Here is a 12,885-nt window from a genome sequence, read left to right as displayed (position 1 = left end):
GGGCATTAGCGAATGTTAGCAGGTTGACATGCACTGCTGTACAGCCTTACAGAGCCACTAGCATGGCTCCATTATATTGGAAACTATGTGCATGGCTAAATACCTCTTGTGAGAAGACTTTTGGGTGAACTGACACTTTAACCCGGCTCTGACCCTGGCTTTTTGTTTACACAACATATTAGCACTGGTCATCTGCCTGCAGTGCAACACTTATGGTCTGACAGTAAATGGGAAATATTTCAGGCTACGCAGTGTTGTACACTAGTTAATCCCTGTGCTGTAGCTCCCTGGTTTCTTTATGAGACAACATGTCATTAGCTAGATAATCAAGCTTGTTCCTATTATCGCTGCTCATTTTAATGAGCTGTGTATATCCACAGCATGGCCTCCAGAGATGAGCCATCACACAACAAGGCCTCATTTTCTCCAGCATTCTCTAATGTGTTTAAATAAAACATTTTTTTGTAAATCTGCTATCTTTGGGGCATTAAAATGAATGTTACTCTGTCAGACACTATTTGCAGATTGCTTTTTTTTAACAAACATATCATTAAAGGCAACCTTAGAGCTGAAAAGCAACTCCCTATAGTATCTGCTCCATTGCCATTCGATCAGCATACACAGGCTGGATATTTTGCAGGCGAAATATGCAGCGTCTCCATCATCAGAGAAGGCTATGATGCATGACCTGCTTGACTCGGTTGATAAATGATTTATCAAAAGCACACACAACCAGTCTAGGTAAGGGTTGTGGACACAGAGATGTAAGCAGAGAGAGGAATGAGAGCGAGCGTTGAATCTGAGAGCAGAACGTTCCAGATGGTGTCGGTGACAGGTGTGATCATCATTGGGAATTACGCTACACTTGTGATACTCTGACTGCACAATGTGTGATATTTCAGCTCTAATTTCAGCTACACATCACACCACAAGAAAAGTGCCTTGAACATGAATGGCTTTTGAAATTGACGGGAGCAACATAACTAAGCAGGCAGCCAATGTCTGTACTGTCAATAGACTGAAAATAATATGATTTTAAGCATAAAAAGAAGTTTCCAAAGCATAAAACAAGCTCGTTAAATCAAAATGTACAGGTTTGCCAATTAGATTTTATAAAATATTTTAGATTGTTTTTGTAAACCTGGGAATTAAATGCAGTCAGCTTTCTACAAATCAATCTAACATTTCATTTAATTTAAGCTATTTCATTATGATATATTAATTGCTGCAAACAATCTCTAGGCTGTCAATATTAAAATTTAAAACTGAATTTAAAATGGACTTACAATCTGCATAGAAAAATAACCCTAAATTCACATCTGCTAGGCAGACATATCACACATATCCTTTAGGTACAATGGAATAAATTCTATCTACTATTTTCTCACACTTTGAATGTTATTTTTCCTCTTAATTACACCAGGGAACGAACGTGCTTCTATTGACTAACATGTAAATGCTCCATAGAGTGTGTGGATGCTTATACTGTCTCCAAAATTTAGTTTCAAGTGCTCTCAGGTGGAAACATTGAGACTGGGTTCAAAGCATTAATTTTATGGTGGTATATTGTCTTAAAAATGCTTTGTGCGTATGTGTATGTGTGTGACTCAGTATATTTATGTCTCCAAACACCCACTGTAGGGCATTTTCAAAAACTGCAACTCTGTCAACTCTGGCAAAATAACTGTTTAGATTCACATCTCTTGGTGGCAGTTGAGCAGCTATATGGATTTGAGGGGCTTTCTTCCAGCAGAGTACTTTATCACTATTAACTTCCCTCCCAAGTGCCATCATTTTCTCTCCATTTATTCTCTCTCTCTCTTCTAGACACAGGAGCACTTTGTCTCACTGTTCCACTGTCTTCTTCATTCCTCTCCTTGCTGTTTAGACTCTCTCATTTTGAACAGGATGCAGGTAATGTTGCTGTTGCCCTGATTTTCATTATTATAGACTGCATTTCTAACCACATCTAACACCACTTCACCAGAATGAGTAGACAGGGAGAGAGAAAAGGGTGCTAAAGAGAAGAGGGGAAAAATGCTCCAAGTGTTGTCCAATGCTTTGAATACAAATTGCAGCTGTCAAAAACTGATACCAAGTGATGGTAACGTTTGACTCAATATGTTTGACAAATATGTTCCTTTGGCTTAAAATATAGCTGCTGTTTTCACTGCATCTTCATCTCAAACACCCATTATAATTGGCATTAATTCAGTGTTAGCAAGCTGTGAAAATGTAATTTCCAGTTCAAGAGCTCCAATTGGAGCTTAGCTGAAGTGGAGAGCATTACACTGTCGGTTGAATTGGTTTTGCCAGACTGAGATTGCCCCGGTTCCTCTGCTGAGAGGGACGGGTTAATAGATCAACGGCAGAGGAGGCTGAGAGAGCGATATGGGCAGAGAGAAAAGAAAAGAGCAGGAGTGTGGTTATTTAGAGGTAAAGGGAGGAGAGTAGCATGTGGATGTGTGAGGGGGAAGTGAGTGATTGGCTTGATTTCCCCTGTGTGTCTGTCATCATTGGGGAGCAGGTCTGGCTCCATCAGCAGGCTGGGGAGCTCGGCTGCAGCTCCTAATGCAACTCCTGCCTACATTACATGGCTATTTGCAGAAATGCGCTGTGGTTTGATGGTCAGCCATATTGGTCATCATTGCCTCTTTGCAGGAAATGAACGAACAGAGGGGAAAGGCAATTTCTTATTTGGCCTCCCTTTCCTTCGTCCCTCCTATAAATACGGTGGAGATTTGCTATATTGTGTTTATTCAGGCAGAAAATCTTTTATTAGGCCTTTGCTTTCTAGACGACTGTTTGCCATTTTTATTTGTTTCTTCGCTTTTGTTGCCTTGTTCTTTCTATTTTCTGATTAATTTTAAATGTGTGCTGCTTGTCTGTCAGCTGCTTTTTTTGCTGTGTTTTAAAGTTTTCTGGGATTTGTTCTGTTTATTGCCTGTCTGGCTCCTCCCTGAACCGTTTGGCTCTACCACAACTCTGTGTGATAGTTGGATGTCTCTCAGGACTCCTCGCAGCTAACCGGGCAACGCTGGCACGTCTTCGTGTTTATGAGACAGCGGGCATGTGTTTGGTCCCACCTGGCAGGGGGAGATGCAGAGGGAGGGAGGGGGTTGAAGGAGTGTGAATGAGAGGCCTGTTGTGACACTGTGGGGAGCGGGTGGGCATATTGGAGAGCAGCAGGTGCTCAGCCAATCTGGGAGGTGGCCTGAGCCCCCAAAATGGCAACCCTGAAGGAGGGAGAGCCCCTGATTGGCTCCCAATCAAAACTGACAGGGGCAGTGACCATGTTGCTTTGCCAAGGACCCAGTCTGAGTGCACCTGGCCTCGAGTCACATGACCGGAGATGTCTCAGACAGACCCTGTGTGTGGCGTTTGTGTGTGGCTGCTTTGAAGTCCTTGGTTCTGGCTTGTTTGTGCTGTGACCACATGGGGAGTGGAGGCCTGGCTCTTCCTCTCAGGAGAGCCGGTGGGAGTGGCTCTGTCTGCTTGCCAGTCTCCATAGACGTGGCTGCTTTTCAGCGGATGTCTCTTTGTTTTTGAGCTAATTCGATTTTATTCTCACATCTCTCATCTCTCCAGGGGTGGCCGGTCAGTGTTCAGCCTCTTTGCTATTAGAATACCAATCAAACACCCACCAGTACCGACTAAACACTCATCAAACCCCAAGCCAAGAGCATCCGCCTCCTCATCTTGTGTCTTTCGAGTATATACTTGTAGGCCAAGCAGAGCCATCTGGACACAGAGTATGACTGCTGCTTCCAATATACATTATACACTCATGTTTTTGAAGCATTCGTAGAGGTGAATAAAAGATAAGGATTATCGCTGCAAAGCTGGTGTTGTCAAAACACCAGAGCTGGCCTCTTTGTCTAGAAAAAGCCAGAGGAATACACAGCTAAAGTGCAAATGTATATTTAATAGTCGTATTACTCTGGACCTTTTAAGAAGCCCCACAGCTCATGCAAGATACTAAATGGGTTTTTGAGGAACAGCCACATGCACTTGCTTTAGGTCACAGTGAGATTACTCTCTTATTAATATGTAGGCTTTCCGAGGGTTATTATGTTGTTATTTGTTTAATGCCGAGATTGTTCATGTTTATCCTTCCTACTAGAGAGAACTGAATAGCTCAACAGGGCAGAATGATTCACACATGCCCTGTTTCTTCCTTGGTTCTCTTCTCCTGGACTTTTCTCCTTGACCCTGAATGACCCCTGACTCCACAGGGCTGTGACCCAGGAAGATGAAATTACCCAGAGGAAATAGAAACCCCCCACCTCTGACTGACACTGACCCTGATCTGCAGACCACAAGGAAAAACTACAGCTATTATGTCATTATTTCCAGCCTCAGCAATAAAAGCCTGTAAAGGAAAATGAAGAGAGATAAGAGCAGGGGAGTGAACAGAAGACTGAATAGGACAGTCTATTGTTGTGAAATTGTTCGTTTTTCTGTGTCAGGACAAAAGGGAAATCAATACGAGATATTGATGCTGAGCTCTAGGCTCACTTGTATCGTTGCTGTTTTGTCATCTTTCTCTCTCTCTCTGTCTCTCACTCTGAATAGTGATTTTGGAGGAGCGTGGCGATGCGTGCCTGTGTGTTTTTTGTTATGTGTACGTGTCTTTCCTTTTCTTAGACTACATCAGAAGATTGTTTTGGGAAAACTTAAATAAATCAGTTTATATCAGGGGTCACATTTATCTTCGCTAGTGTTGCATAGATTAGAATTTTATTACTTTGTATGGCAACAGAATTATGTCGGCCTGGTAATGTTTGGTGTAAAACACTTACCTGTCACTCAAGACAATCCTTGGTATCACTAATTCAGTGACCCAAGCCTCATTCAGGAGGAGCATTCATGTTTGTGTGTGTGCGGGTATGTGTGTGTGTGTGTGTGTGTGTGTGTGTGTGTGTGTGTGCATGGTTGAGCCCTTGAGCAGATGGCAGAAGGACAGCCCTGTACTCAGCAACACGTCTATCACTCACCTATGTAAATAATTAGTGTAGATGCTGTGAATGACACAGAGAAACAGAGTGTGTCTGTGTGTGTGAGAGAGAGTATCCGTGTATTTATCTTTCAAGAAGGGTTTGGAGCAATAGACTGTATAAATACTGTGAAACCACCCATAGGTTACTGAAGAGCCGTTGTGAAGCTCAGTTTGGTCAGCTCTGGCCATTACCATCTTGGCAGTCCCGACTTTCAGCCATTTCCTTGATTATGCATAACTTTAAGCCTTGATATAATCTAAACGGGTTATTTAAAAATTAACCTCTAGTACAGTTTTAAAAACGTTTTGTGTACCAGGCTGTGAACATGTGAATAGGGCCCTGTGGAGGCCCTTTTGCAGACAGCCTCCAGTGGTCATTCAAGGAACTGCACTTGTTGGCGCGTTGGCTTCTTTTCTCAGCACTTGCTGCTTGTTTGAAACCAGAGGCTAAAATCTCCAAAATATTAAGCATTTTATATTCCAACACCAATTCAAAGCACACCAACATTAGAGCCCCTGTGTGCAGAGTATAAAACATTCTGACCTCTGGAACTCCTAGTGGTAGTATAAAAAAAGAAACACTCAGCTCCTAGCAGTATAAGCAGCCCTTTCATTAGAGAACACCAGTTCTTGTATGCACATAACCCAAGTAAACAGGCCAGTATCTATAATTAAGTCGATATTAGACAATTTCACCTCATACCTTATGTCCAATGCCACTGTTCAGTCAGATGTAGGAAGTCATTTGCACTGTGGTCTCAAACCTGCAGTTAACATAGCTACTGTAACCACAATCAGTGTAAATTTTTCCCTATTACTAGATTTAGCAGAATCATCCAAATCAATATTCTTATGTGGCTATAGGCTTAAGGATAGACTGATAACTTTCATCCTCAGATGGCCTCAAACTTGCACTTTTCTGGGGTTCCTAAATGTCTAGGTCCATCCCTGCATTGAATCTCATCTTTTCCTCATCTATGTCTGTATATTCTCTGTTTATCTTCTCTCTTCACAGTTTTCAGTCACGTCCTCCTTTCTTTCACTTAAACAAAGCTTCATATTTCAAAGATACATAATTTTGTAAATAACACGTTCATTCCAGAAACACAAAAGCTGTCATTTCTTGTTTCCAGGAGACAGACCTATGTCAAGCTGTTTTTATTACCGTCATCTCATGTTGCCATCAGTATTGATGCCCACATGTGTGCTATATTGTAATTAATCTACATAATGTTCTTTCTTTTCCACACAGATCATGTGCACAAGTGCTCGTCCACACAAACACTTAGAAGCACGCACCCATCAACACCTATCAACACACACACTCACACACACAAACACACAGAGTAATTAAGTCTGAAAATCTGAAATTAAATCACAAACAGAGGCTAATTTCGTTGGCGATGGCACGGTGAACACATCTCTCCTCATAACTGGCCATTTAGAGTGAGCCTGTGTCATTGTCTTTGCAAAAGAAGTAATCAGCGTGAGAGAGATAAAGACTAAATTATAGCAGAATAGAATATGAAAAAAAGAGGTTGAGAGGATGGGAGGCTGATGGAGAAAAAGAGAGAGGGCCTTTGTGAATGCAAGTGATAGATGTATACATCTATAATCTACTTAATTTTACATGCTGTTTAAACAGGCAATCCATTTTTAAATACTGCCATTTTCCTTGGCGAGCGCTTTCTGTGCTGAGGTAAGAGAGCTCTTTCTTCACTGCCATTTGCTGTCTGGCTCAGACACTGAGACATTGAGGAGAGCTGGAAGCACTAAAGCCATTACTGTAATGTCCTAGTGAGGCTATGTCAATCATGGACACATCTGTAGCATTACACTAAAAACAATCTACACATTTCTGTGTTGTTCTGCTTCAGACTGGCTCAAAGGGATTTTTACTCAGATTTATGCTCATAATAACAACATTTTTTAAAAATATTTTTTGTTTCTCATTTATATCTGTCATTTTTCTTCTTCCTCTGATCCAGTTAGGCTATACATCTTAGCATACGCACATGTCAAACCACTTAAAATATTGAAAGATAGGCACCATCCATCAACATGAAGCGTCTGCTTTTATTTATTAAAATTAATTTTCTTGTTTATTCTTAAAAACAAAACCTATATGTGTAGCTGCCAGTTGGCAAATATTTGATAAAAATGTGGTAATGTAGAAAGGTGATGATTGTACATGTACTCATAGAGAATATGAAGTGAAAAAGCTTTAGCTGCTTACAGTAGACTTTCAGGGACTGTGTTAAATGTTATTTAACAAAAAGCCTGTAAAAGAAAGCCATGCAGAGAAATGGCTTGTGGAAAATGGAAAACAGCAGTGCAGCAAGGGAAATAAGCCACTAAGTTAAAAAAATCATATTTCTTTCAGTATTTCTTTCAGCCAACCAGTTGTCGGCTGCGCCTGCAATTCTCACAATATCACACATCCTCGTGGCTGCTAGCTTTAGCTAAGTCAACAAACCTTAACGTGCACTTGTATTTGCCGCAGGAAATCTCCCCAGTGCGAGATGCATTTACGCTTGCGTGGCTGCAGCGGCCCAGCTCTGAGCGTGGTCTTCTGACTCTGTCGAGCTAACTTTCCTCCAGTGTGCCAGACCCTGACCCTGGCTCCAGGCCTGCCTGGGGGCATGCAGGACTCATTATAAGCCAGGATGACATTCTGATGTTGGATGCCTCCTCATGACTGGTCTGAAAATTTCATTAGAAAAGCCACCAGCTGCAGCTTGCATGTTACTGGAATGTGAATGGAGAAAGGAGAATCTACCCTTTGTGGTTCAAGAGAGGGAAAGAGAGCATATCAAAGAAGAGAGCTAAGAATGGAATAAATCTTTACTATTGTATAAGGTTGGGAAATATATTGTGAAGTTCCTAATCAGGGGTATAGTGATATAAAGTGTCTTCAGAGAGCTCTAATACTCTGGGATGATTGCTATATGCCCCATTGAGTTAGAAAACGCAGTAGATTAGAGTTTTGTGTATGTTTTGTGAATATTTATTCTGTTATAGCTACCAAAGAAGTACGCAAAAGTTTAGGTGAGGAAATACTTTGTTGGGTGTTTCTTTGGCCGGTGCTGTTTCTGGGTGATTGTGTAGTGTAAAGTCACTCAGTGGGGGAGGCAGTGATTTATGTGTCGTGCAGGAGGGAGGCTACACATCTTGCTGACACAACTTAGCCATCAACAGGAGTTATATCCACCCAAAACCACAAAGCAAACTCTGAAGGTGGACCAAAACAGGACATAAAGTAAGCTTTTGTTATTACCTCTCACTCTCTTGTACGCACACAAACACACACATACACACAAAAGCCTCGGGGCCGGCCCTCCTTCACTCGCTGTTTGTTCATCTGTTCTTCTTTGCCCGGCAAGAAATGTATGCATTGCCACGGAGCATAAATAAACATGGATACACACATACACACAAGCAAAGGCATAGGCACACACATACACATGCAATGCAAAACAAACAAATCAGATCACACTGTAAATACACATATTTAAACACACTCACACAAGTAAACAAAAATGCCCTCCCAGTTTATAAAGATTAGCAAACCTATGTGCAGTATGCTGGCAGGAAACATATTCATTAGTTTTTACTTATTAGCAAATTGTTTCTCAACAATATGTTTCTTTTCAATAATGAGATCTGTGTTCCTTATCTTATCAGAAAGACACAGACTGATGGATGCAATTGTTCTTTATAACAAATAGTGGGGTAGAACCGAAAATGATGCATGTAAGAGCATGATAACATGCATAAACAACATGCATAAATCTGTGGTCATGGTCTCAAGGTGTCTCCCTCGCTTCGCTCTTCTAAATTACCAATTGCAACATAGAGCCAGCCAGTTTTATACTGCTGCCATTTAACTGCAGAGGCAACATACAACAACCAACTCTGCAGCAGCAGTCCACATAACAAAGTTGCCATTCTGTTTCTTGCTCTGGCCTGTGAGTCTGACAGCAGTTGCTGCCAACTTGGTAATATGCCATCCAAAACTGGCAACGATGGCTTAGCTGGGGCTGGACTGCAGCCAATATATCCCCCCTCTTATAAACTGCACATGCTCACAGAATAATACACAGCAGTGCTTGCAAAGCCAATGCAAAGTTCAATATAATATACAGAAACAAGTATATGCGTACTGTAGGCATATGCATGCGTCTACAGGCACACACAAACGCAAATCCACTCAGACAACAGACAACTACTGTAGGGGGTTTGGGTCCCTTAATGTGTCTCAGCTGAAGGTTAAAGATGTTTTCTAAGTCTGAGGAGTTTTGGTGGGTCCAAACATGGCAGCATAACGTCCTGAGTAACAGGTCCAGACAACATTAGTGACCTTTCATAATGCAGAGCCAGACAAAGCAGAATGAGGGGAGAGGAGGTGGGCAGCCAGCTAAACACACTGCACCCTTTGCGTCATGTTGGAGTGTGTGCTCAGGGCTACACAGGTCTGATTAGGAACGGCTCAGTGGCTTTTTCCGTACCAATAAACCACCAATGTCCAAATTTCCTCCCTCTCTCTCTCTCTCTCTTGTTTTTCTCCATCCACCTCTTCAGCCTTTTCCTCCAAACATTCTGTACTTTCTGTTTTGCTGCCGTGTTTGTGCTCTGAGTACTTATGGGTGACTCACCTCCGCCAGGTAACTGACACAACATGTCTTGGACATCAGCAAGCTCATTAACATTCTGAAACATCACTGCCACGGTTGCCATGACGTCAGTGTCTCTGTGGAAACTCACTTGGGGATCAGGGTCAGATACACAGTCTGCCACAATCATGTTACTATTCATCCCATCAGGTTGTCAGAAAACACACTTTGAATAATTTGTTGTATATTTCTTTCTGCTATCAACCATAACTCACAATCAACAGTGTTGCTATATGCTGTTGATGATAAATAGTCTGAAATGGCCGCAGGGCACAAGTATGGGAAAAAAATCCAACAGCAGTGAGAGGTGGCAAAACACCTGACTGGCTCTCTAATGTGTGTTTAATTGTCCAAACCAGACTCATATTGTATCAGAGAGCCTGTTAGCTCGTGTGAGCAGGAGGAGGATTTCAGCATCAGATTAGGCAGCCTGACAAACCTGCTCTGCGATACACAAGTGGACATGGGTTTTATTACTCTATAATGACCTCAACTGAGCTGACAAGAGGCTGAGACACCTTTCTCCCCAGAGGCAATGATGAGCTGGTCTCCTCACTGACATTATGTTTGGACAGTCTGGGTTGGTTATTCTAATATCCAAAGGTGGAGCAAGATTATGATTATCTGAATTGCTGCCCTTGTGCAACAAGATACATGGTATTACATACAAGAAATTACATACTTCCAATATCAAGCTGAGTGATTGCATTAAACAAAGCAACACAATAAGTTGTTTGTTGCTTAAAGGCCCCAATTATGTCAATTACAGTTTCTTTAAGCAGAAATGTTTAACTGCTTGGATAAAGATATGGTCATTTTATTTCACTGTTGAATGTTAGAACTGGCAAATGTACTGTAGTTGATACTGCTGTGTTCAGCCTCACATTGCTCTGACAATACCAACAGTGTTTTAAAAGATTCTGTGAGCTTACTTGTGTAAAATGTACATCATGCTGTGTTTGTTTGGTTTATAATTATATTACTATAGTAAATCAGTTATTTAGGATATTATCTAGTTGATAAAGGATATTTTTATTTATCTAGTTAACACCAATGCTTACCATGAGCCAGTCTCCCATATAATATGGGTGGTGGTGGTGATTTTAATTATTGATGACTGAGTTGGAGGATGGTGGCTGAAAGTACTCCAGGTTTTATGTTACGCTGTTACTTGATGTACATTATTTAAGCTTTCATGGGTTTTAGCATATGTTATTTTTATTTTTATTATATGTTTTATGTGTGTTTATTATAGATTTAGGTCTATGTATGTTTCACCTGCTGCAAGATCAGTTTTCCCTTAAGTTAAGACGTTAAAACAACAAACGTCTGGGCGCTTTGCCATCTTTGTTGTACCTTGAATATAATAGCAATTACCTCTTGCTGTCATTTTCTCACCTTTTCTTCACATAATATTCATCCTCCAACATGAGTGTTGCTTTCCAACATGATTACATTTTATTGACCAGCTTCACGGCAGAGATACAATGACAACACTGCTATTGATCAGACAGGTGTTTAAATTCAGTAAACCAGTTTTTTTATTGGAAGTAAAAAAGGAGGTAACCCAACCCAGCTATTAAAGGATTAAAATTTGGGTATTTATTTGAAAGTTCTGCATGAATAAATAGAGTAAACCCTGTAAGCTGGCTACAGCCCCCCGAAAGGTAATAATTTCATGTTTATAATGGAAATTAACTTAGTGAATTTCAAAATTGACCAAATGAAATTGACCAAATGACCAAATGATATCTACCTTAGTTCCCTGACATGAGTTCTCACAACAGGCCAAACTGTAACAGGGATAGGTGAAATCATCTCAGTAATTAGATAACGCTTTCTTCTGTGGTTGACAGTGACGTGCCCTTTATTAAGGCACTAAACCCCCAACTGCTCCAGTCGAGCTGCACGGTGGCCAAACAGTGAACATCTAAAAGGGTATCTCCCTAACGTGTGATTATGTCAATGGGAGACGCCCTGCAGCAAATATGAAATTTCCAACCCAAGAGGCTGAGTGGGTGGGTGGGCGATTGTGGGATTTATTTACCTCCCCGAAGCGATGCAAAAAAAGATGAGAGACTGAACAAACCATTAATCTGCTACATTACAATTATATAAGATTAAGAAACTTGCAGAATCAATGACAACTTATCTTTTTTTTTAAAGCATTTAATTATTACCACTGCACTGTTATCTCCAACATGTCTTATCTGTTTTACTACTGTTATTGTTTCCATCTTATATTATTGTTTATATTTCTCCTTTTTTTATTTTTGTATCATTTAAAATTGGCTGTTTTTCCCCTCATTGCATTTCCAGAAATGGTTGAATCCTGGTTTAACCATGTAAAGCACTTCATGTAATTAATTGTCAGACTATAAGGAGCCACAGCAGCAGTCATATGAGCTCATTCAGTTTCCATGGTGATGTTATACAGCAGATATATAGCAGATTGATGACCTCTAGTTCTCCAATTTGAGTGACATAAAAAAAAAACTCAAGCAGTCTGTTCAATAGTCCCAAAATATTGAACAGCTGTTTGCAAGGTGACAAAGTATTTCAACTGCAACTTGATACAGTAGTTATTCACTGCATAATTTTAGTTGCTGGCAGGTGGTTGGTTTGCCAGCTTGATCAAATAGGCTGAAAACAAATATCTGTCAGATTCATCCAGTTCTCTGAGATGTATATGTAAATCTACATCATACAATAAAGTCAGTAGCTGCTAAAAGCTAACACAGCAGGGCTCCAAGCTAAACACTAACATTACTGTAGCACACCAACATGCTCACAGCCTCAAAGCTAACAGGCTGATAAGCATGTGTGATGTTTACCATGTTTACAATCATAGTTTAGGTTAGCAAGGTATATTTTACTCATTAGCAATGGGTATTTGGTCATAAACCAAAGTACTGGACAAACTAAAACTTTGATGGCTCTAGATGAAAAGTTCAGTGATTATAATTCATTCCGACGAGGACGTGAATTTGTGTACCAAATTTAGTTTTAGTCTGTCTAATATTTGTAGAGACATTTCACTCAAAACCACGAGACAACCTAATAGTGGTGCTCGGAAAAGTCAAAGGATCACCGAAGTCTTTAAGATACATCATCTGGGATATAAATATTTCACAGGATAAGTGAATATTTTGACTTGCTGGTGGTGCACTCAAAACCACAAATGTCAGCCTCATGGTGGTGCCAATGTTAAAG

Source organism: Morone saxatilis, unplaced genomic scaffold (genome assembly GCF_004916995.1).
Source record: "Morone saxatilis isolate NCDOM2014 unplaced genomic scaffold, NCSU_SB_2.0 Contig14, whole genome shotgun sequence".
Classification (NCBI taxonomy): Eukaryota; Metazoa; Chordata; class Actinopteri; family Moronidae; genus Morone; species Morone saxatilis.
The sequence above is the reverse complement of the archived record's forward strand: the minus strand, read 5'-3'. Positions refer to the sequence as shown.